General features: G+C 43.2%; 1 long non-coding RNA gene across 2 annotated transcripts; it reads left to right on the top strand.

Moving 5' to 3' along the window:
* The first annotated feature begins 808 nt into the window (after positions 1 to 808).
* LOC310681685 lies at positions 809 to 21749 on the top strand. Of its 2 annotated transcripts, XR_014513509.1 has the most exons (4): positions 809 to 1002; positions 2622 to 2686; positions 8424 to 8584; positions 21563 to 21749. It is a non-coding gene; the product is annotated as an uncharacterized lncRNA (long non-coding RNA). The 2 variants fall into 2 exon arrangements; XR_014513510.1 differs by lacking the exons at positions 809 to 1002; positions 2622 to 2686 and adding an exon at positions 7994 to 8164.
* The last annotated feature ends 269 nt before the right edge of the window (positions 21750 to 22018 follow it).

Here is a 22018-nt window from a genome sequence, read left to right as displayed (position 1 = left end):
AGGACTCTCCACACCTGACAGGATAGTATAAAGACAAGGAAAAGTTTCTTACCGTCCTTTTTATTTCAGTCTTTACATAGAGAGGCTATAGAACCCAGCCTCTTGGATAATGGCATTGTTCCGAGTGAATCTCCACCCACACGCCCCCCCCCCCCCGTCTCTCCCACTTCTTCATTCTTCATTCTTATCATCTCCTCTACTGGTGCTGCAATGTGCCCTCTGTCTTTGAGCTCTTTGCTCTCCTACTTTTAAGGCTCGCCGGGTTCTGGGAGATGGAGGGTCTGGAATGCTTTCTAATGACACTGTGTCAGCCGGGTGTTGTTCTGACTCTCCCACGATTTCCCAATTCCTCCCCAATCTGCCTCTGAACTACTACCTCCCTCAAACCCCTGTTGCAAATCTAAACTTTCTTCCTTTTCCTCCTCCCTGGAAGGGTCAGGGTGGGGAGGGGGTTTCCACCATTCCTCCTCTGCCCAGTCTCTGACAATTAGTTTTCTTTAACAGTGGAAGCACATTTTCAGATTATACACAGCTCTTCTTCAGGCTTTGATTATGAGAGCAAAAAATAAACATCCAGTAGTCTAGATAGAAACAACTGGGTAGTCAGGCTGATGGTTACTTAGTTGCAGAAATTTACTGGCCATTGCTGTTGGCATGGAGATAGTCTAGGTTGAATGCAAACATGGCATTCTGATGTCATGTGTGATGTCACAAAGAGGATCTGCTTTAAGTCTTGGTAAAGCAAGAAACAGTTAACAGGCAGACTGCATCTCAGCCCTGTTAAGATGGATCTCCATAATAGGTGATGGATAGTTTTATTTGGGGGACATATTAACTTATACCATTGGGAAAAATTTTAGATTGGTTTGCCAGTTTGTAACCCATCAAATTGAGGCCAATAGATATACACTCACAGCCCTGTATCCATCAAATAATCAACTTTATGTGTGACTTTGGGATGGATTCATACAATCACATTTCCTTTCTCAAGAAAGTTGGAAGGTAGGTAATTTGAATGGCTATTGCTCTCTGCTCCCTGCTGTCAGGATCCTGGCTCGTTGCCCAGAATAGTATAAAGACAAAGAAAAGTTTCATACAGTCTTTTTTTATTTCAAACTTTACAGAGAAAGGCTATAGAACCCAGCCTCTTGGATAATGGTGTTGTCTTGATTAAATCTCCACCACCTGTCTCTCCCACTTCCTCATTCGTCAACTTCCTCACCTCATCTACAGGTGCCACTAAGTGCCCTCTGTCTTTGAGCTCTTTGCTCTCCTACTTTTAAAGCTTGCCAGGTTCTGGGAGATGGTGGGTCTAGAATGTTCTCCCATGATTTCCCAGCTTTCCCCCTAATCTGCCTCTGAGCTGCAGCCTTCTCTCAAACCCCTTTTGTAAACCTATACTGTATTCCTCTTCCTCCTCCTTGGAAGGGTCAGGATGGGGAGGCAGTCTCCACCATTCCTCCTCTGCCCAGACCCTGACAGTCCATTGTCAGAGGCCTTATGCCTTTCTATATGAGTAGCTGGGAATTGCAGGTGTGGGGATACTCTTGTTGGCCAAGCTCAGTGAGGTAGTTAAATCCAGCCTCGGTCCAGTATATCTGAAGGAGCGTCTCCACCCCCATCGTTCAGCCTGGACACTGAGGTCCAGCTCCGAGGGCCTTCTGGCGGTTCCCTCACTGCGAGAGGCCAAGTTACAGGGAACCAGGCAGAGGGCCTTCTCGGTAGTGGCGCCCGCCCTGTGGAACGCCCTCCCATCAGATGTCAAAGCAATAAACAACCACCTGACATTCAGAAGACATCTGAAGGCAGCCCTGTTTAGGGAAGTTTTTAATATGTGACATTTTAGTGAATTTTTCATCTTTGTTGGAAGCCGCCCAGAGTGGCTGGGGAAACCCAGCCAGATGGGCGGGGTACAAATAATATATTATTATTATTATTATTATTATTATTATTATTATTATTATTATTATTGAAAAGGGATTCCTCCTCCATCCATAATAATAGAGTTATTAACTAGAATGGGTATACATATTTTTATGCTGCAGCATCCCCATGGAAGCTTTTTTATAACTTTAAGTACAGTATAATGAGCAATACAAGGTTAGGTACCAGCCTCCATCCATTTGCAGTGGTTGCTCCCCTTAACCATCTTGTAATTTTGTTAACATTATGTTAGGGAGGGAATAGATTGCTCGCCTCTTCTTCCCTTTGGCAAATGACTGTACTGTTGAAATGGCGATGAGATCGCACTGGCCTATTTATTCTGAATGTTTGTATGTGATGATGACGATGATGATGATGATGTTAGGGAGGGAGAAGAAAGCCACAGCGGAACCCCCCCCCCACCCTGTTATTTAGGCTTTCAATTCCCGTTTGCAGCCTGCCTGGACACACAGCTCCTGCAGTGAGATTTCCTGTGCCACTCATCCCATTTCAGTCCCTCACTCCTGTGCTCTGGATGATGATTTATTGCTGAACAATAAACAGTCTTCATCACAATCTGCCTGGTAGTAGCTCTCTTTTAATGTTTATATATATTTTTGTTCTGTTAATAACTGCCCCCTTACCAAACCCCTCTGGGTGCTCTGGCCCAGTTTATAAGTTGCCTTTTCTTTTGACAGACTTCAATTTCCTGACCATAAATTGTACAGCATATAATAATCCTTGCCCCACAAATCCCCGGAACGTAAGTAACTTCTGTAATATAACCTTTAGTGGTGGCAGCAGAAACAGAGGAATTCAGCCTCAATACATTGATTGATTGATTGATTGATTGGATTAATATCCAGTCCTTCCTCCCACACAATACACTTTTGATTTTGGGTGTAACAAGCACATCTGTGACCCCCAGGACAATAATTTCTGGGGAAGGTTTATTGGAGAAAAGTGGAACAGCCCAGATCATTTTTGCAACATGGACTGAACTCACATGCTGTTGTCTCCGCTGTCAGAGTATTCATCTATTTCTGAAATAATGAGTGCCCTGAATGACCAAATTCATGGATTTGGGGAAGTACATAGAAAAATCCTGGTTAACATTTCTAAGGTAGGGCCATGGTGATTTTCTTGTTTTGCCAGTTCATACAGTATGGCTCATTGGGGCCATCAATCAGTGTTCAGCACCAAGTTGTATTGGAAAGCTGTCTGAGCTTGCCACATGTAATCAGACTTCTTCATAACAGAAAGAGTCCTCCTTTGTCAATCTCCTTGATTATTATGTTGGAATCATTTTGGAAGCTACAGAAGGCATGACACTTCACAAGGCTAAGATTACACAAGGCAAGTGATCTCATTTGCTCGGGAGCAGACCAAGCACCGGGGGAACATCCGTGCACAAGTGTGGCGTTGCAATTACGAGAAGGAATTTCTGATACATTATTTGATAAGTGATCAGAAATGTCCTCAGAGTCATTTTTTGTTTCATGGCTTACTTCTTGTAGGAGTGAGAATTAACAGGTGCTGGATGGGAGATAGTTCTGTATGGAAAAGTCACTTCTGAGCAGCTTTGGACATAAAAGAAGGATAAACACTATTTCCTCTCTGTCTCGATGAATGTGCATCTCCTCTGAAATAGGGTTCTTTTTATCTCCTGATGAGCAAAACAGAGAGAGAGGGAGACTAATTAGGAAAACAGGAGTGATTTAGTTCCCTGCCCAAGGTTGGGAAACTGCTATAAATGGGGGTTTTGTTTTAAAAAATTATTATTAAAATAATTCAACATTAATACACACATATTACGAATATACAAACAAACATACATTTCATACAATCCTTAAAAATATTCATACATACCCACACTCAGTCCCACAGATACTTCTTTTTCCCACCACCATCCCTCACCCCTCACCCCACCCTTGTGTTAGACTTCCAATCAACTCTATTGCAATTTCTTTCCACTTCTATTACTTTCTTCCACACACTTTAAAACCAACTTTTCTACTTCTTTTTCTGTTACACATTGTTATCCACCTTATTTAGTATTTCAGTATTTATAACGGAATTTGTTTATTCTAATAGGAGTTCTGATTTTTCAATATGGTTTTGCAAGTATCCTTTAAACACCTTCCAGTCCTTGTCTATCTTCTCTTTTGAGATCCTTCCAATTTCTCCCATTGTTTTGGACATATTGTAATACTCCAATAATTTGGCAAGCCACTCTGTTTTTGTCGGTATTATACCACTTTTCCAATTTTTCGCAGTCAATAGCCTTGCAGCTACTGTTGCTTATAAATATAATGTCTTGTCTTCTTCCTTTAGACTTCCTAGTACTATTCCCATCTTGCAACAAATTGGATCCATCAGCCTCTCTTAGAGGACCATCCTCATAGCCTCTGCAGGGAGGGAAAGGGGACTGAGAGCCATTATTATTATTATTATTATTATTATTATTATTATTATTATTATTTATACCCCAGCCACTCTGGGCGGCTCCCAACAGAAAATTAAAAACACGATAAATCCCAACATGAAGTTACTTGACCATGACAAGGTGCTGATGTCAATATCCCCCACTTTCGTTCCTCCCACCACCACCCCTGGCCCCGTTCCCTGGGAATTTCTGATCCGCTAAATTCTTCCCTGGTTCAGGTTTTTCTGGCATCACTTGGTGGTCTCACCCAGGAGACCAGTATTTTTTAAAATGAAAAGATGGCAGCACTACAGGCAAACGCCAAAAAACACACATGGTAATATGGCCACAAATTACAACGATAAGTTGGATTTCAAAGAATATTTCATCATTACCGCACCAAACTGTGACAGCTTCTGTAAATAGAATGTTTAGGATAAATGAACTTCAGCTACAATGGAATCCAGACTTTTAAATTCCTGCTTTTGTCAGCATCTAGAGCACTAAGCACTTTAGCAGATCATCCTTCCCTCCCCCTTTACTAAAAATTATTCTGGTAGGAAATTGTGCTAAATCGTAAGCCTTCCAGCAAGCTTAATTAGCGGAGTGTACAATAGAGAACATCTTTCTCACATCAGAGCATGTTCTGCTCCTCCCAATTAGTAGGACAGTTACAAATAGTGCTAAATCTCTATTTGCACTCCTCCAGCAAAGCCGTGTGATCCTGGGCTGTCCCAGGAACTCTGCGGAACGTAAACCGCTTACTAGCTCACATATGCCTGTGCCATTTTTTGCATTCTTATTCCTAGCAATGCCTTACCTAATTAAGAGCTTTATACTGCCGAGCAGAATAAAACATGCTGAGCCCAAGCCACTTCACTTGATCATGGGAAATCGTGAATAAAAGTGGAAATACCTTTCAGTTTCTGAAGCAAGTGTTCCTTCATTGTGAAGCATGAAGAGTTTGTTGAGAAGGATTTCTGGAAGTTAAATATAACCCCCCACAATAGCATGTTATCATAAAACAGAGCCAGGGTTGGAAACGAAATGAGATGGCTGCTAAAATGCTCTCCTCTGAATTTTCGGTACTGAATATTCACAGGATCACAAGAGCTTAAGAAAAGCCTGCTGGATGAGATCAATGGCCCATCTAGTACAACATCCTGCACTCACACTGACCAACCAGAGGTCTACAAGAAGTCTATGTCTATGTGGCTGGGGAAGCCCAGCCAGATGGGTGGGGTATAAATAATAAATTGTTGTTGTTGTTGTTGTTAAGACTATTTACAACTTTACTACCATGCAGATAGTAAGGCACACTTCAGTCTTCCATGCTGCTTGAACTCAGCTCAGCAGTCTCTCCCTTGCAGGAATCGCACAAGTCGATGATAGATAGATAGATAGATAGATAGATAGATAGATAACTGCTGTAGACTAAAGAATCTTGCACCTTGATGCTTTGAGAATCTTCAAGAATCTTCTCACAGTTTCTGGAAACAAATGGTCCTTTCTCACTTGCTCTAACACACAACTTCAGTTTTTGGTCAATACTTTTGGAAGGAAATCAGCTTGATATCAAATTCGGCTCATCCTATTATGAATTCCCAGGGTCCTTTTATTCCCTGAAGGCCAGCGATTCCCTCCCCCTCCTTTAACATTCGAATGCTAGGAAGGCAGCTAGGCACAACACATTAAAAACCACAGTGGAAACATTCATTATAAGTCATTCCACTAATAGTCAGGGCACTTTAGGATTAAAAGTTTAATTATATTTGGGTAAAAATGTGGAAGGAAGCTAATTAGAGGCATCCCACCCGACTTCGAAGAGGCTTCATTCAGTCTCTGCAAACATTACTAATACCAAATGATGTTATAGACAGCTTGCAGCAGAACCTGCAGAACAAGACATGGGAGTACAACATGCATCACAAGAAAAACAAGTCTTCCAAGACTTACCACTTGAAGGAGAAGCCACAAAATGAAACGCACACAGCTGAAAATAAACACACAGAAATAATCATACAAAGCTTTCCCTCTATTTTGTTTTCTTTTATGCTTGTAAAGTATAGGACAATTATGAAACACATTCTGAGGCAAAGGTACTACAATTTGTGGCAATTTCAACAAGGCATATGGCCACATCCAGTCCTATACTTTAGTATTGTAGAACATCAGAAATAAAGCCCATTTTCTTGTAAACAAGACTGCATACACACTATATACATTTAAAGTTTCCCCAAAGTATCCTGGGAACTATAGTTTATTAAGGGTGCTGGGAATTGTAACTCTTCGAGGAGAAAACTATACTACCCAGGATTCTTTAGAGGAAGCCATGTGCTTCAAATGTACAAAGCTCAAGCTTTTTGTCTTCTTTTTGAATGCATACAACCTTGCTAGTCAATGATATCATTACGACTATGTCTCAGAATCTCCAGTCCATTAACAATTTTGTTGTGTGTTTGTTTGTTTGTTTTATGTTTTTGCTGCATTCTTGGGTGATTTGTCATTCTTGCACATACAGAGAGCTAGTCTTCTAAAAAAAAAATATGATTACAAATTTAATTTCTTTATGTTTCTTCCCTAAGATGATTATGGTGGTGATATACTAATAAAGGAACTAGGTAACTAAGGAGGTTTAAAGACTTTTTTCATTATGGATCCAATAAGTTCATGTTTGAGATGATTAAGAATGCCTGGGGAACTTTTCTCTAGTTGCACTGTTTCCTTTAGCTTGTTCGCAGCTACAGAAAAGAAAAAGGGATCAGTCCAAACCCTGGTCTTCACACAAGTGCCCCCCTGTCCTTCTTTAGTTTCCCTAAATAATGTAAGCCTATAGCCCAGGATAAAAGGGACGCGGGTGGCACTGTGGGTTAAACCACAGAGCCTAGGACTTGCCGATCAGAAGGTCGGCGGTTCGAATTCCTGTGATGGGGTGAGCTCCCGTTGCTCTGTCCCAGCTCCTGCCAACCTAGCAGTTCGAAAGCACGTCACAGTGCAAGTAGATAAATACGTACCGCTCCGGCGGGAAGGTAAACAGTGTTTCCATGCACTGCTCTGGTTCACCATGCTGGCCACATGACCCAGAAGCTGTACGCCAACTCCCTCAGCCAATAAAGTGAGATGAGCGCCGCAACCCCAGAGTCATCCCCGACTGGACCTAACGGTCAGGGGTCCTTTTACCTTTATGGCCCAGGGTATAAGCAAAAGCAATAAACTTAAATGAAAAAGGAAACTCCACAGAACAGATTTAGCTGTTGTGGAGGAGAACAGCCAATCTTTGTCTCAAGAGGCAACAGCAGCCCCAGCCCCCAAGAAAGGAGCACATGGCTTCAGGCCAGTCAATTATTGGACTGCTCCTGTGCATTCTCAGATCTTTGTTTCACATCCTGGTCTCTGGCCTTGTCCCTGAGCTTATCTGAAGGATTCTTCAAGCACCTATCCTGAGCTGAATTTGTTAAGGATAATGGTTTAATTCCCTGAATTGGAAATGTTTGCTTATGTTGAATTGCTGGGGGGGGGGGGGTTCCTATGGCAATAGTTCTCATGTGATTGGCTGACTGTGAGTCACATGAGAGAAGCATTCCATTCAATTGTGACTGTTATTCAAGTAACTGTCATTTTAACTCTCTTTTCCTGCTTCTCTCTCTCTCTGTGTGTGTGTGTGTGAGAGAGAGAGAGAGAGAGAGAGAGAGGGGGGGGGGAGAATAGCTGCTGAGAGAGACATCTCAGGATACTGTTGAGGACAGTGTGTGTTAGTGTGTGATCTGTCTGAAGTGATCCCTAAACATTTATAGGGAGAAGCCTGAGCATGAGATTGTAAGTATATTCTTCTAAGTTATATGTTTGTGAAAGTAAAGGTTTTAATATATATATATATATATATATACACACACACACACACACACACACACACACACACACATATAGAGAGAGAGTCTGGACATTGCATATCATCAATACACACACACACCAGAACTGACCCTTGCTAGTGCCCAAAGGGTTCTGAACTAATCCCTTTTCTTCTTTGGAGTTTGCATGGTCAATCTGCTAATGGGTTACCTTCTTTACTTATAAGAAAGTGCACCTGTTGCTGTTCTTGGGTGGGGACCAGGACATCCTGAAAGGTTAATTTATTTGGGGTGCTACAACTGAGAAGATGCTCTGCTTTGAAGCCATCTACAACATCTCTCTTGCCAATAGCATATGAACCACGACCCTAAAGATCTTAAGATTCAGGTAGGTGGAGATATTTCAAGTAACATGGTCCCAAGCTGTTATCAAGTTAGGATATTATCATCTGTGTTTGGATGTGCGACAGCTGAAATAGCTAAAATCACAATTGGGCAAGTGGTTGCCAAGGAAAAACCCTTTTTCTGGGTGGTGAAATAATTACTGTACAGGGCAGCTTCCTTGGTCAATATGTAGTCTGAGGCTTAGACCTATTATTCACCCAGGCATTCACCTGATTTTGGATGCTGTTCTATTTCATTACTATTCTTCCCTTCTGCTTTTTGGCCTGTTTTACTTGTATAGCTGATTTGTTCTTGATGTTTTGCCGATATTTGTCCTAGCCGCTCTGAGAAGTTTGTGATTTAAAAGAATTTTTTTACATAAGCAAGTGGTGGAAACACCCCGTAACCATTTCAAAAATAAAATTCCAAGATGTTCTTACAATAAACATTTCTTAAATTATTAAACCTAATAAACATAAGGCACCAAGATTTGGCTTGAAACCGAAGATTTATTTTAGCTGATGGATTTGACTGTTGGACAGGGTGTTCGTAGGGAAATGTCTGTACGAAGCAAGTCCATGTGGTGTATAAACTAAAATGAACATTTTAAAAGTAATTGCAAACCCTTCTGTAGCAGACTGTTTTCTGAAATTTTTATTACTCATGGCTAAAACTATTGTATCAATAAGTGAGCAGCTGTCTGAGATCTGTCTGGGATTCAGTGTCTCTAGTTCGCTATAAATATTCCAAGCAGCCTCTCTAAAATGTCAACGTTCTTATCCTACATATGGCTCCTTCAAAAGATCTAGGAGAGGAGACAAGCAATATGCTTCCAGTTTCCTGTTCTCATTAACAAACTTTTCAAGCTGCCCCATGACACTGCCAGAAGCAATGTAGGCATTAATTAATATCTGTGTACACTGCCTTGGTTCATTCAAGCTCGGTTTGCAATTGAGCAAGGACTGGTTTCAGATTTTCTCTGGCTTGCCAATTGGGTATTGACCAATACACAAGCGAAGTGGAGAGTGTCTGGGGATGGAGGTCAAGGGTGATGGTACTGTAGATCAGCAGGCCATCACAACCCAAATTAGCCAGAGGCAACACAGCTCTTTTTCACAGAGGATGCTGAGAGAGAGATCCAGGAATAAGTCCGGGATAATCTGTAACTAGAGGTCTCCTGTCAACAGTTATAAATGTTTGATGGACAAAGATCACATAGATATGGAATTTAAGACTAAACAGGATATATCTGATTATGCAGATAATGGAATGGTTTTTTTTAATGGTATACATAAATATGCATTAGATACTGTGACTTGGGAAAATCATTATAAACTGCTACTATTAAACAGATGGTGTTATACTTCCACCAGATTACAAAAGACATTTGTTAATCTAAATAATTCTTGTTGTTAAGACAAAGTAAAAGCTCTCTCTCTCTCTCTCTCTCTCTCTCTCTGCATATTGTGAGTTTTGAGTCTTCACTTTCTACCTGGAAGACCACAATTACTGTGATTGAACTGGTATTACTTAGGACTCTGAATGCTCCTGACTGGTAGCCAGCATTGTTGGAGTACACTTTAACAGTTATTTCTTTTTCTTGGTTCAGATCGCTAGCCCTTTGGTATTAAATAACCCAAATGCAGATTGCTTTGAATAAATTGACAGGTTTACACAATCGGAAGCAAAGTAAGCAAGCCTTCCTTTAGGCTACCTGTGGAATAACTCCGCTCAAATACTTCCCAAATGTAGCATTCTCTTTCTGCACAAGAATAACCCAGTAATCTGGAAATCACTCCCTCCTTGGCCCTCTTAATCGCAGTTTGACACCATATGCAGATAGGTCACACTGTCTCTTGGTAGGTTCTGACCACAATTTATGAAACACCGAGTTGCAATTTCCCTCTGTTATTCCCTCCACCACCTTCTGCAGCACAAGAAAAGCAAAAAAGATACAGGTGCAGGTAAAAGAAAATCTAACTGTACACTGGGACCTCACACCTGCAGAGATGCTTCAAGAATTCAAACCTTCTTTGGGCATTTAAAGTGAACACCTGAAGATGGCATCTGGTTCATGTGTCCAAGCTGCACCCATCGTCCCCATCTTCACAGGCAACCTTCACAACTGGAGAGTGAAAGGGGCTTCCAACTGTGTTCAGTTGAATCTGTTTAGATGGCCCTGCATGACCAGGAAACCTGACTTAGCTCATGGAGCACATTCATTCAAGCACACTTGAAACCCACTTCAGATTTTACCTCTCCACACCAGTCATGGGGTCAAGGAGACTGGAGGGTGGTGAATGCCCCATGGCCCCTTTACGTTTATTCATGTGATGCTTTGTGAATTCCTATATGGAATTAGTCAATTCACACTTCTCAGACTAAACTGTCCACTTAGCTGTTTTGGTGGAGTTTGCACTTCTCAAAATATTGTGATGCAGAGCTCAGCTGTTTAAATGTTTTTACACACACACACACACACACACACACACACTTAAATACAGATTTTTTGGGGGGCGGAGTGATCATTTAAGCATGTATTTTGAATAAATGTTTGAGAACTGATTTTTTTAAAAAAAAACACAGAGAGACTGATTCATGCAGAAAGGGGATGGAATTACAGTCATACCTTGAATCCTGAACACCTTGATACTCAGACGTTTTGGCTCCTGAACACCACAATACCGGAAGTGAGTGTTCCGGTTTGTGAACCTTCTTTGGAACCCAAATGTCTGATGAGGCTTCCGTGGCTTCCAATTGGCTGCAGGACCTTCCTGCAGCCTATCGGAAGCTACGCTTTGGTTTCTGAACGTTTTGGAAGTTGAACGGATTCTGTTCGACTTCCAAGGTATGACTGTACTGGTCTGGAGATGTGAAAGTGGCCAGGCCAGAAATAAAGAGATTCGCCCCTCCATTTGCTTATATTATGAGTCTCCATCAAGCATACTTCATGATGATGGGAATTAACCACCCTCATTCCCCCATATGTAAGAAAACAGAAGAGATTATTCAAGCATTTTCTCCTCTTTTACCACTAAAATAATTTGAATAGCTATAGCTGCGGCATCTTGTCTTTTTCTCAAAAATGCTAAAACTCCTTGAAGTGATAGAATTATTCATTACTTCTTATACTTGTTTTGTAGGAAGTTAAGAGGGTGGAAGGGGGCTTTCATTGTAATTCAGAATAAGAAATATTGACCCCACTTACAAAGAAATCATAACAGGCCCATGAACAAGACTGACTGCTTTTATTCTAATAACACTTTATGACAATTTAGGATGCAACGAAAGTGCTAAGGGAAACGTTTCCATATCAAAGAAAAGTTGAAAGAAAAGTTAAAAGAACTGAAACTATTAAGAAAAAGTAAGAAGCTGATATTCTCCCCAGTGCCATGTTAATTTAGTTCTAAACATTTATTCTATTCTATTTTATTTTTTTAAAAGCCCTACTTCAACAAAGTTTTGCTACAAGAGTGGTTAAATGGGAGCTGGATGATAATACTGTCACATCAGCTGGATTCACTGAGATGGAAAACTATTTAAAATGCTCATCAATGGTTCCTCATAAAGCTGAAGGTATTTTCAAGGGGGTATCATGACAGCTGCCTTCTTCAATATTTTTATCAATGACCTAGATGAAGGTATGGAGGAAACAATGATCGAATCTGCAGATAATACCAAATTAGGAGGGATAGCTAACATCTCAGGATGTTGTTGTTTAGTTGTTTAGTTGTGTCCGACTCTTCATGTCCCCATGGACCAGAGCACGCCAGGCACTCCTGTCTTCCACTGCCTCCCGCAGTTTGGTCAAACTCATGTTAGGAGCACATCTCAGGACAGAGGAATAAAATACAACTGGACCTTGATAGGATAGAAAATGGGACTGACTCTCACAAAATGAACATCCATAGAGACTAATGCAAACATCTACATTTAAGGAAAAATAAATCCCACAGCCAGGATGTCCAGTGGTCTGGACCTATTGTAGTTGTAGATGAGGATGGAGGAGAATTTAATTTAGTTCACATTTTAAGCGAGCCAACCTAACTTGCATATTCTGAACTACAACACACATCAGAATATAATTATTCATCAAATTTTCCATGTCTCAAAAATTGCTACCACCGCTACCCAGCAAGAATGAGGTGAGAGGTCTTTTGTGGTAAATTATTGTTTAGGTATACTACATATTGGGACGCGGGTGGTGCTGTGGGTTAAAGCCTCAGTGCCTAGGGCTTGCCGATCGAAAGGTCGGCGGTTCGAATCCCCACGGCAGGGTGCGCTCCCGCTGTTCGGTCCCAGCGCCTGCCAACCTAGCAGTTCGAAAGCACTCCCGGGTGCAAGTAGATAAATAGGGACCGCTTACTAGCGGGAAGGTAAACGGTGTTTCTGTGTGCGGCTCTGGCTCGCCAGAGCAGCGATGTCACGCTGGCCACGTGACCCGGAGGTGTCTTCGGACAGCGCTGGCCCCCGGCCTCTTTGAGTGAGATGGGCGCACAACCCTAGAGTCTGTCAAGACTGGCCCGTACGGGCAGGGGTACCTTTACCTTTTTTATACTACATATTTGGGGAAAAAATGAATAAATACAAATTTTAATACAGATTGGGGAATGTCACAGATTAATGCAGAAACAGAGTGAGACAGACTTACGAATAAGTCAATGCAAAATTGACATGGACTAGGAAAAGACTGATCCACCCATCCCTAAATGCAGTTTAACAGCACCTGAAAGTCCACAGGTTCTTTACACTTGTAACAGACAAAATGAAAGAAGTTCAGCGTGGAAATGCAACACAGATGGCCAGCAGGATGGAAAGCAATGCAGGGGAGACCATGATCCAAGCCATGAAACTCAGAGAATGACCAAGGGCATGTCGCTTTCTCTGAACTTAACCCAGTCATCTACAGAGCATTGCCCTTCAGAGATCATAGAATTCCTGCAATGCAGGAATCTCAGCCAAGGCATCCATGACAAATGGCCGTCCAACCTCTTGGACTGCATCTCCCATCATCTGAAACCCCATGGTGTGAGGCTGATGGGAGTTGTGGACCATCAATGCTTGGAGGTTGAGAAAAGCTGGCCTAACCTAACTCACAGGATTGGCATGATCAGAAAATGGCCTCACCTCATGCCTTGGGCTCATTTGAGGAAGGGCAAGATATGAATTAAAAGAACCCCCAACTGTATCTAACACATTGTTGGGCTATGGGTCTTTCTGGTGACAGGCAACGAGTGCGTGAGAACTTTATGGGATGTCTCTGAGGAGGAGAAGTGGGAGGCATTTTCATTCAAATAGCAGGACAAGACAACCAGCCCCCACCCCACCCCACCCTGTCGCCAGCCTGCCAAGTTTATTCCCCTAGCTACTGTGCGCTCTACAAAATAAGACATCTTCATTCAGTTTCTGTTCAACCATGTTTGAAATGTAAATTCTCACTCTGGCTTCCCCTCCCCCTTTAGAGAATATGGATATAAATGGAATGGAAGAGCTCAAACGATGGTATGCAGAATTCTGTGTATCTGAGGGAGGGGAAAACCTAAATTTCAGGTAATGCATTGCTCGAAGCAGCAGCGGCTTGGAATCTAGTTTGGCCCTTATATTCCATATATTAAGCCATTGCCACTGTTTTCTTCTCACGACCCCTCCCTCTGCTCAATTAATGTGGTGGTAAGGGAGCCTACTTTTTGAAATATAGAAGTGGAGAAAATTATAAAATGGATTTTAGGATTTTTAGAACAGAACGGCTATAATCCCATGCACACTTACACAAGAGTAAGTGTCAATGAACTTAATGTTTTACTACTCAGCTAGACATGTACTGTAAAGGACTGTGCTCTATAGTACTGGTTTTAAATCTTTTAAAACTCTTACCATTAAGTAGGTCAGACCATAAAGAGAATATAGTATGCAATGCTTTGTACCTAACACCACTGGCAGATTTAAGACATTGCTGTAATTTTCGCCAGAAAGAATAGTATCAGAAGCTTCATAACCTTTTCAGAAACTAGGGAGGTGATTTCTCTTTCTTATACCTGGGGCTATAAACAAACAAAACAAAAAAACACTTCTGGGCCGGGGAACAAAATTTTTGAGATGCAACACAGTGTGGCCAATTCCTTTTGAAAATAGGAAGCCGTGCTATTTGTTTATGTGTTTAAAAGCACCCACAAGGCACCTTACAAAGCATGAAACAAACATGTCCGTATCCGAAGCAGTTTATAGCTTATGTTGGTGAAAGTGCAAGGTCCCACTCAAGTTATCCAGAGGTTTTCATCAGATATAATAATAAGCAAGAAAGCATACATTGTTTTTTACTCATTAGGAAAACTCTATAATCTTGATCAATTCCTAATAAAATACTGGAATGCTGATTTATTCACATAGAATCACGAAGGGCCATCTATAGAATGCACCTATAGGCTGGGTGGCAAATGGCTGTCCGTGCTTCAAATCCTCCAGCAAAGGATGACCCTGAGGCAGCCTGTTCTGCCATCAAACTTAGGATATTTCCATTGGGAATTTTATGGTGAAGATAATATGAGATCTTCACAAACCTCCATTGTGGCTGCGGGTCACAGTAATATTAAAATGGCATTGCTCAATCAAACCAGCAAGTCCAACATTCAGCAGCCACCAGAATGCAGCCACATTATGAACGTAATTTACGCAGCATAATAATACAAACAGAACAGCACAATAATGAAACAATCATAATAGCAGTCCCCACCTACACACACATTTAACAAGCAATAGATTATTTAATGGCCACCGCTTGGACTCCTGCAATGCGCTCTATGTGGGGCTACCTTTGAAGGTGACCCAGAAACTACAACTAATCCAGAATGCGGCAGCTAGATTGGTGACTGGGAGCGGCCACCGAGACCACATAACACCAGTCTTGAAAGACCTGCAATGGCTCCCAGTACGTTTCTGAGCACAATTCAAAGTGTTGGTGTTGACCTATAAAGCCCTAAACGGCCTTGGCCCAGTATACCTGAAGGAGCGTCTCCGCCCCCATCGTTCTGCCTGGACACTGAGGTCCAGTGCCAAGGGCCTTCTGGCGATTCCCTTGCTGCAAGAAGCCAAGTTACAGGGAACCAGGCAGAGGGCCTTCTCAGTAGTGGCACCCGCTCTGTGGAACTTCCTCATATCAGATGTCAAAGAAATAAACAACTACCAGACATTTAGAAGACTTCTGAAGGCAGCCCTGTTTAGGGAAGCTTTTAATGTTTAATAAACTATTGTATTTTAATATTCTGTTGGAAGCCGCCCAGAGTGACGGGGGGTGAGTGTAAATAAATTATTATTATTATTATTATTATTATTATTATTATTATTATTATTATGGCATGGTTAAATAGGCATGTTTTTGGCTGGTGCCTAAAGACACGTAATGATGGCACCAGGCAAGCCTCCTTGGGAAGAGCATTCCACAGATGCAGAGCCACCACAGAAAAGGCTCATTCTTGTATTGCCACCTCCAGACTTGTCATAGAGGAGGCACATGAGGAAGACCTCAGATGATGATCACAGGGTCTGGCTTGCTTCATATGGGAAGAAGCAGTCCTTGAGGTGAAAAAGAAAAAGAAAAAGAAAGGTAAAGGTAAAGGACCCCTGAATGGTTAAGTCCAGTCAAAGGCGACTATGGGGTTGTGGAGCTCATCTTGCTTTCAGGCTGAGGGAGCTAGCATTTGTCCACAGACAGCATTCCGGGTCATGTGGCCAGCATGACGAAACCGCTTCTGGCTCAACGGAACACTTCCTATGTATACGACTACAGCAAGAATGTTATCTGCCCAAAAATGGGAAAAAGAAGACGTCCCAGCAAAGGAAGAATGGATACAAAAACTTACGAAGTACACAGAAATGGCAGAACTCACTGGAAGAATAAGAAATCAAGATAACAAACTTTATAAAAGAATGGAAATGGTTTATTGAATATTTACAGATAAATTGTAAACAGAGAAGAACATTGGCAGGATTATTGTAATAACCAGCAGTTTCATAAGAGTATATATTTAAAGAAGATGAATAAATGAGCAAATTGGGTTAATATGCAGAAGATATTAAAAATAAATTGAAGGAACTGCAGAAAGAGGGGGAAGGAAGTCAAGTTTTGAAATGTCAAAATGATAGTAAAATTAATTAAATGTTTAAACCTGAAAAGTATAATTTTTTTTTATTTTTTTTTTTAAAAAGGGGGATTAGGCAAATTCAGGGAGGATAAAGCTATCACTGGCCTGATGCAGCAGGGATCTTCTCAAGCTCTCAAAGAAGGAATGAAAACTCTCATTTGTGTGTGTAGGTCCCCAGGCCACCCCTCAAATAACTTCACACATAACACGTAATTTAGATTTGGTTTTTGGGCACTATTTTGGCCACAACTTTATTAAAATACAAAATCAGTGAGTGGTTGTTTAGACATTGGTTATGACTATCTGTTCCCCCGCCTGGGACAGAACTGACATCCCGAGGTCCGATCGGTAGCCAGTAGAAGGGAAAGTCAAACTTGGGGGTCATTTGAGCTAAACATCGGACCCACACCGCTCACCCCAGCAGCTCCCTGAAAGCTTGCCAGCCCGGTCCTATGACAAGGATTCCCATGACAGGGATTGGACAAAATCATGGCAAGCCCCAGGATTCCTTTAACGGAATTCCCTTCAGCGCAATAGGAGGGGCAGGCACAGCCTGTCCTGACCCCTCCACCACCAGCATATTATAACCAATGCCTAACCGCAACCTTACAAGTTGTGATGAATTGCTGAGTAGTAGGCAAAAACCAAATGGCACAGCCAATCACCAAATGGCAAAATTCCTACTAGGCCCCTGCGCCAAGGCTGACGACCCCATGACAGGCAAAGCAAGGTCAACCGGAAAAGAGGGCGGGCGGGCGGGTGATCCGATGCACTCTGCAAAGAGAAAGAGAAACCAGAGTGCACCAATATTTAAAGACTATGGTCCCACCCACCCAATTTGCAACATACAATTTGCCCCAGCAACCCGGTTATCCAATCACAATGCCAGGCAACAACTATTAACCTTCCTGGCAATAAGAGGCCTGGCCCGGTGGCCCACACCGCAACACGTGCTCTCATTTATTGGAGAACACACTTTGTTGTCCGCACCTAGTGCTCTGTGGTCCGCTGCTGCTGGATGTGGAGATTTAATTCCACTTAGCTATTGTAGTTAATATCTCTTGATGGACCTCACCACTGTCTCCTCTCAGTCTATTTTTGTTTAGGGTTTCAGCTGCCTGCAAAACTTGATGTCAGGAAAGAATGTTGTTTTCCCCTCAGGCCGTTTGGATATTGGACATGTTTTTGTTTGTAGAAACCTTCCGAATGACTGAAAGATCCCCATTAAACTGTTCATAGTAGTGAAAGGCAGGGCACCGAAATAAGAGACATTCATTACGTAAAGCGAACAGTGGGGGATATTTCTGAACACGAAAGGGAGGACATGACAGTGCCCTTTAAAGTGTGTTTCTCTCAATGGCGGCAAGCAAATCTTCTCTGGGTTCAATTACATGCCTGTCAGGCCTGAAGTGGAACCAACCACCATGCCAGGAAAATGCAGCTGTGACAATTCCCTGTCTGCATTAAAACGAACATCTCGTTGGCAATTGACAATCTCAAAATGCACTGAGACTCCCTGATCTTTTTCTTTTCTCGCCTGTCCTGTCAGCTGCATTCTCCTCCCCTTTACAATCTTGATTGCTTTATAAATAAAGGATCCTCTGCACACACAAGCCTCTTCTAATGTGTACAGGTGTTTATGGTTGGTTTCTTTCAAAATTGGGTTTCAGTTATTGCTTAGCTTTCCACAAATGCAATCCCAATGGAGTTTTCTTTAAAAGGTTTAGGGTGGGCGGGGAGGAAGAGGTTTGCTTCAGAATGTAGTTCAGGCGTGACATGTCTCTTTCACTGACTGTGATAATTTGGATAGCCTGCTTCAGAGACTGTCCTCCTAAGAGCAGCTACAGGCATATTTGGTTTATTCAAATGATGCCTTTTTTTTTATCCAGGGAGAATCAGAGATTTTTCATGGAACCATATTCCAAGGTAGCAGGGGGCACAGAGTTGAGAAGGAGAGAAAGAACAGGGAAGAGCTGACTGCAAAGTAGGAGAACAATAACAGTTTCTATGACTGTTACAAGCCTTGTTATGTTGAGTTTGTATTTTGCACAATTTGTATACGGTGCCTGTATGATAATGTGTGGTTTACCATGCCTAATAAAGGATCTTGATTGATTGAACAAGAGTTTCAGTCTGAGTTTGATCCAGAAAAGAGGTAGGGAATTATTTTTGGAGGAGGAGAACTAGATCAGAAACCCTCTGCAGGCCACGTTTGGCTGAAGCACACCCAACTGCCCATGCCCCTTCACCATATGATGACAAGGGCAGGAAAGCTAAAACCATGGCTGCAGTGGCCCTATCAGGAGTGTGCACACCACATAGCCAGGCACTTTTTGTTTGCCAGGGAAGGGACAGAGAAACAATCAACATACGGCTCAACTGTCCTGTTTTAAGAGGGATATCCCAGATTTCCAGAAGCTGACCCAGTTTCTAATCCCAATCCCAGTTGTTGGGGAAAATATATAATTTATCTTAAAAACCATTGTAACACTTGTAGTTTAATGGTGAATTTTGGACACAACGGAGAGGTAAAAGGTTTGGATTACTATAAAAGATGTAGGAGGAAATGATTAACTCACTCTACGTGGGGCTCCCCTTGAGACTGACCCGAAAACTCCAGTGAGTGCAGAACACCGTGGCGAGACATGGGGTCCTCGCTGTGGGATCACATTCAGCCGGTGCTATACCAGCTGCAGTGGCTCCTGGTGGAGTAGAGGATCAGGTTTAAGGTGCTGGTTTTAACATTTAAAGTCCTGTATGGCCTAGGACCCTCGTACCTACGGGACCGCCTCTCTTGGTATGTCCCACAGAGGACCTTACAGTCTTCAAATAAAAACATCTTGGAGATCCTGGGCCACAGGGAGGTTAGGCTGGCCTCTACCCGAGTGAGGACCTTTTCAGCCGTGGCCCCGATCTGGTGGAACGCTCTGTCACAAGAGACTACGGCCCTGCGGGACTTGACATCTTTCCACAGGGCCTGCAAGACAGAGCTGTTCCACCAAGCCTTTGGCCAAGGCACAGTCTGACCTCTTCTGTAATCCTCATAGAACTCTAGCCCAATGGTTGCCACTAATTTGATTCTGAATTGATTTTAGAATGTATCTCAATTAATTGACTGTGATTTTATGTAAACTGTGCTATTTTTACTGTTGTTAGCCGCTCTGAGCCCGGCTTTGGTTGGGGAGGGCGGGATATAAATAAAATTTCATTATTATTATTATTATTATTATTATTATTATTATTGGGCAGGGCTGTCTTAAGCATATGCAATGCCAGGGTGCAAAGATCCACCTGGTGCCCCCCCCCCAGGAGGGCAGAGCCAGCCTGCCACCTCAGCGACTCGCTGGCTCGGTTGCCCCCGAATTCGCAACACAGTGCCACTCACAGCAGAAGAGCCCATCATGGCGCTCCGACCGACAGGTGGGCTCTTCCCCGGATTCAACTCTCGGGCCCATGACTCTTAGCCTGGTGCCCCTGAGAGCCCAGCACCCAAAGTGCCTCACACCCCTAGCCCCTATGGGTAAGATGGCCTTGACAATAGGACCCACAAATGGGAGGAGTGAAGTCCAGGAGATTCTTTGGAATCTAGTTTCTATGTTGTATGTTGGACGCGGGTGGCGCTGTGGGTAAAACCTCAGCGCCTAGGGCTTGCCGATCAAAAGGTCGGCGGTTCGAATCCCCGCGGCGGGGTGCGCTCCCGTTGCTCAGTCCCAGCGCCTGCCAACCTAGCAGTTCGAAAGCACCCCCGGATGCAAGTAGATAAATAGGGACCGCTTACTAGCGGGAAGGTAAATGGCGTTTCCGTGTGCTGCGCTGGCTCGCCAGATGCAGCTTGTCACGCTGGCCACGTGACCCGGAAGTGTCTCCGGACAGTGCTGGCCCCCGGCCTCTTAAGTGAGATGGGCGCACAACCCTAGAGTCTGGCAAGACTGGCCCGTACGGGCAGGGGTACCTTTACCTTTTTATGTTGGATATGTGACTTTGAAATTTTAATCTGAAAAAGCAAATAAATAAATTTATTAGAAATATATATTTAAAAAACCCATCCCAGATGTCCTGTTTTGTTTCCCATGCTCTGGCTCACACCAGAGCGCGGGACCAAAATATGGAACCCCAAAAGCACACCTACATACCTTGCCCAAATACATCACCCACTCTTCCTTCTCCTTCTACTGTGGCTTTCCAGTCACCGTGCTTCCGGAAGCTGGCTCCACACTTCCGGAAGTGGTGCTGGCTTCCAGAAGTGTAAGTGGCAGAGGTGGTGGCAGTGAAACAAAGGCAGGCTTGATCATCTCACTGAAGACCCCTTCCACAAATGACTGACTCCCATTTCACCCATGTTCTGTATGTAGCAGCAGTGGCGTAGCGTGGGTTGTCAGCACCCGGGGCAAGGCAAGTAATTTGCGCCCCCTAACCCAGGGCAAGGCAAGTAATTTGCACCCCCCCCACTGCACTGTCCCTCCCCCAGATAGTCCCTCGCTCTCTCTCCGCACTGCACCGCACGCCTGGCACCCTCCCCTCCACAGTGGGCGGCGACCAGGCGACTCGGATCGGATTCGCACAGCCAGCACTGCAGTGAGAGAGAGTGAGTGAGCCAGGTAGGGGCAGAGAGCTGCGAGTGTGAGTGCGGCCCCCCCCAGATGTTGTGCCCAGTGCGGTCGGCCCCCCCTGCACCCCCCCATGCTACGCCACTGTGTAGCAGGTTTGTGTCATGTGGCTAGGACGACCATTCCAAAGTCAGCTCCCAGAATTATTTCCTGATGTCAGACATCCAGCAATCTGAGAAGCAAAATGAAAATCCAAAGAGTAAATGAATAATACTTGCTTTCTTTCAACTCCAACAGGTACTGTGCCTCAGGGCTCCAGGTGTGAACACCCACTGAAAACACCTTCAGTTAAGGTTGCAAGGAGAGGCCGCCCCACATAAACCAGCTATTGTTGCACTATTGACTCTTCTCCAGGAAGTGCTATTTTCCCAGTGAAAACCCACTCATTAGCTCTAAATTGGAATAAACAGCATTCCACAGAAAATCTGAACTGTATTTGCTCATTTCATCAATTGGTTGGTGATATAGTGGTACCTCGGGTTACAGACGCTTCAGGTTACAGACGCTTCAGGTTACAGACTCCACTAACCCAGAAATAGCACCTCGGGTTAAGAACTTTGCTTCAGGATGAGAACAGAAATCGCACGGCGGCAGTGGGAGGCCCCATTAGCTAAAGTGGTACCTCAGGTTAAGAACAGTTTCACGTTAAGAACGGACCTCCAGAACTAATTAAGTTCTTAACCCGAGGTACCA

This window comes from Podarcis tiliguerta, assembly GCF_965153285.1.
Source record: "Podarcis tiliguerta genome assembly, chromosome: 7".
In the NCBI taxonomy this organism is placed as follows: domain Eukaryota; kingdom Metazoa; phylum Chordata; class Lepidosauria; order Squamata; family Lacertidae; genus Podarcis; species Podarcis tiliguerta.
This window is presented reverse-complemented; position numbering and strand designations above follow the sequence as displayed.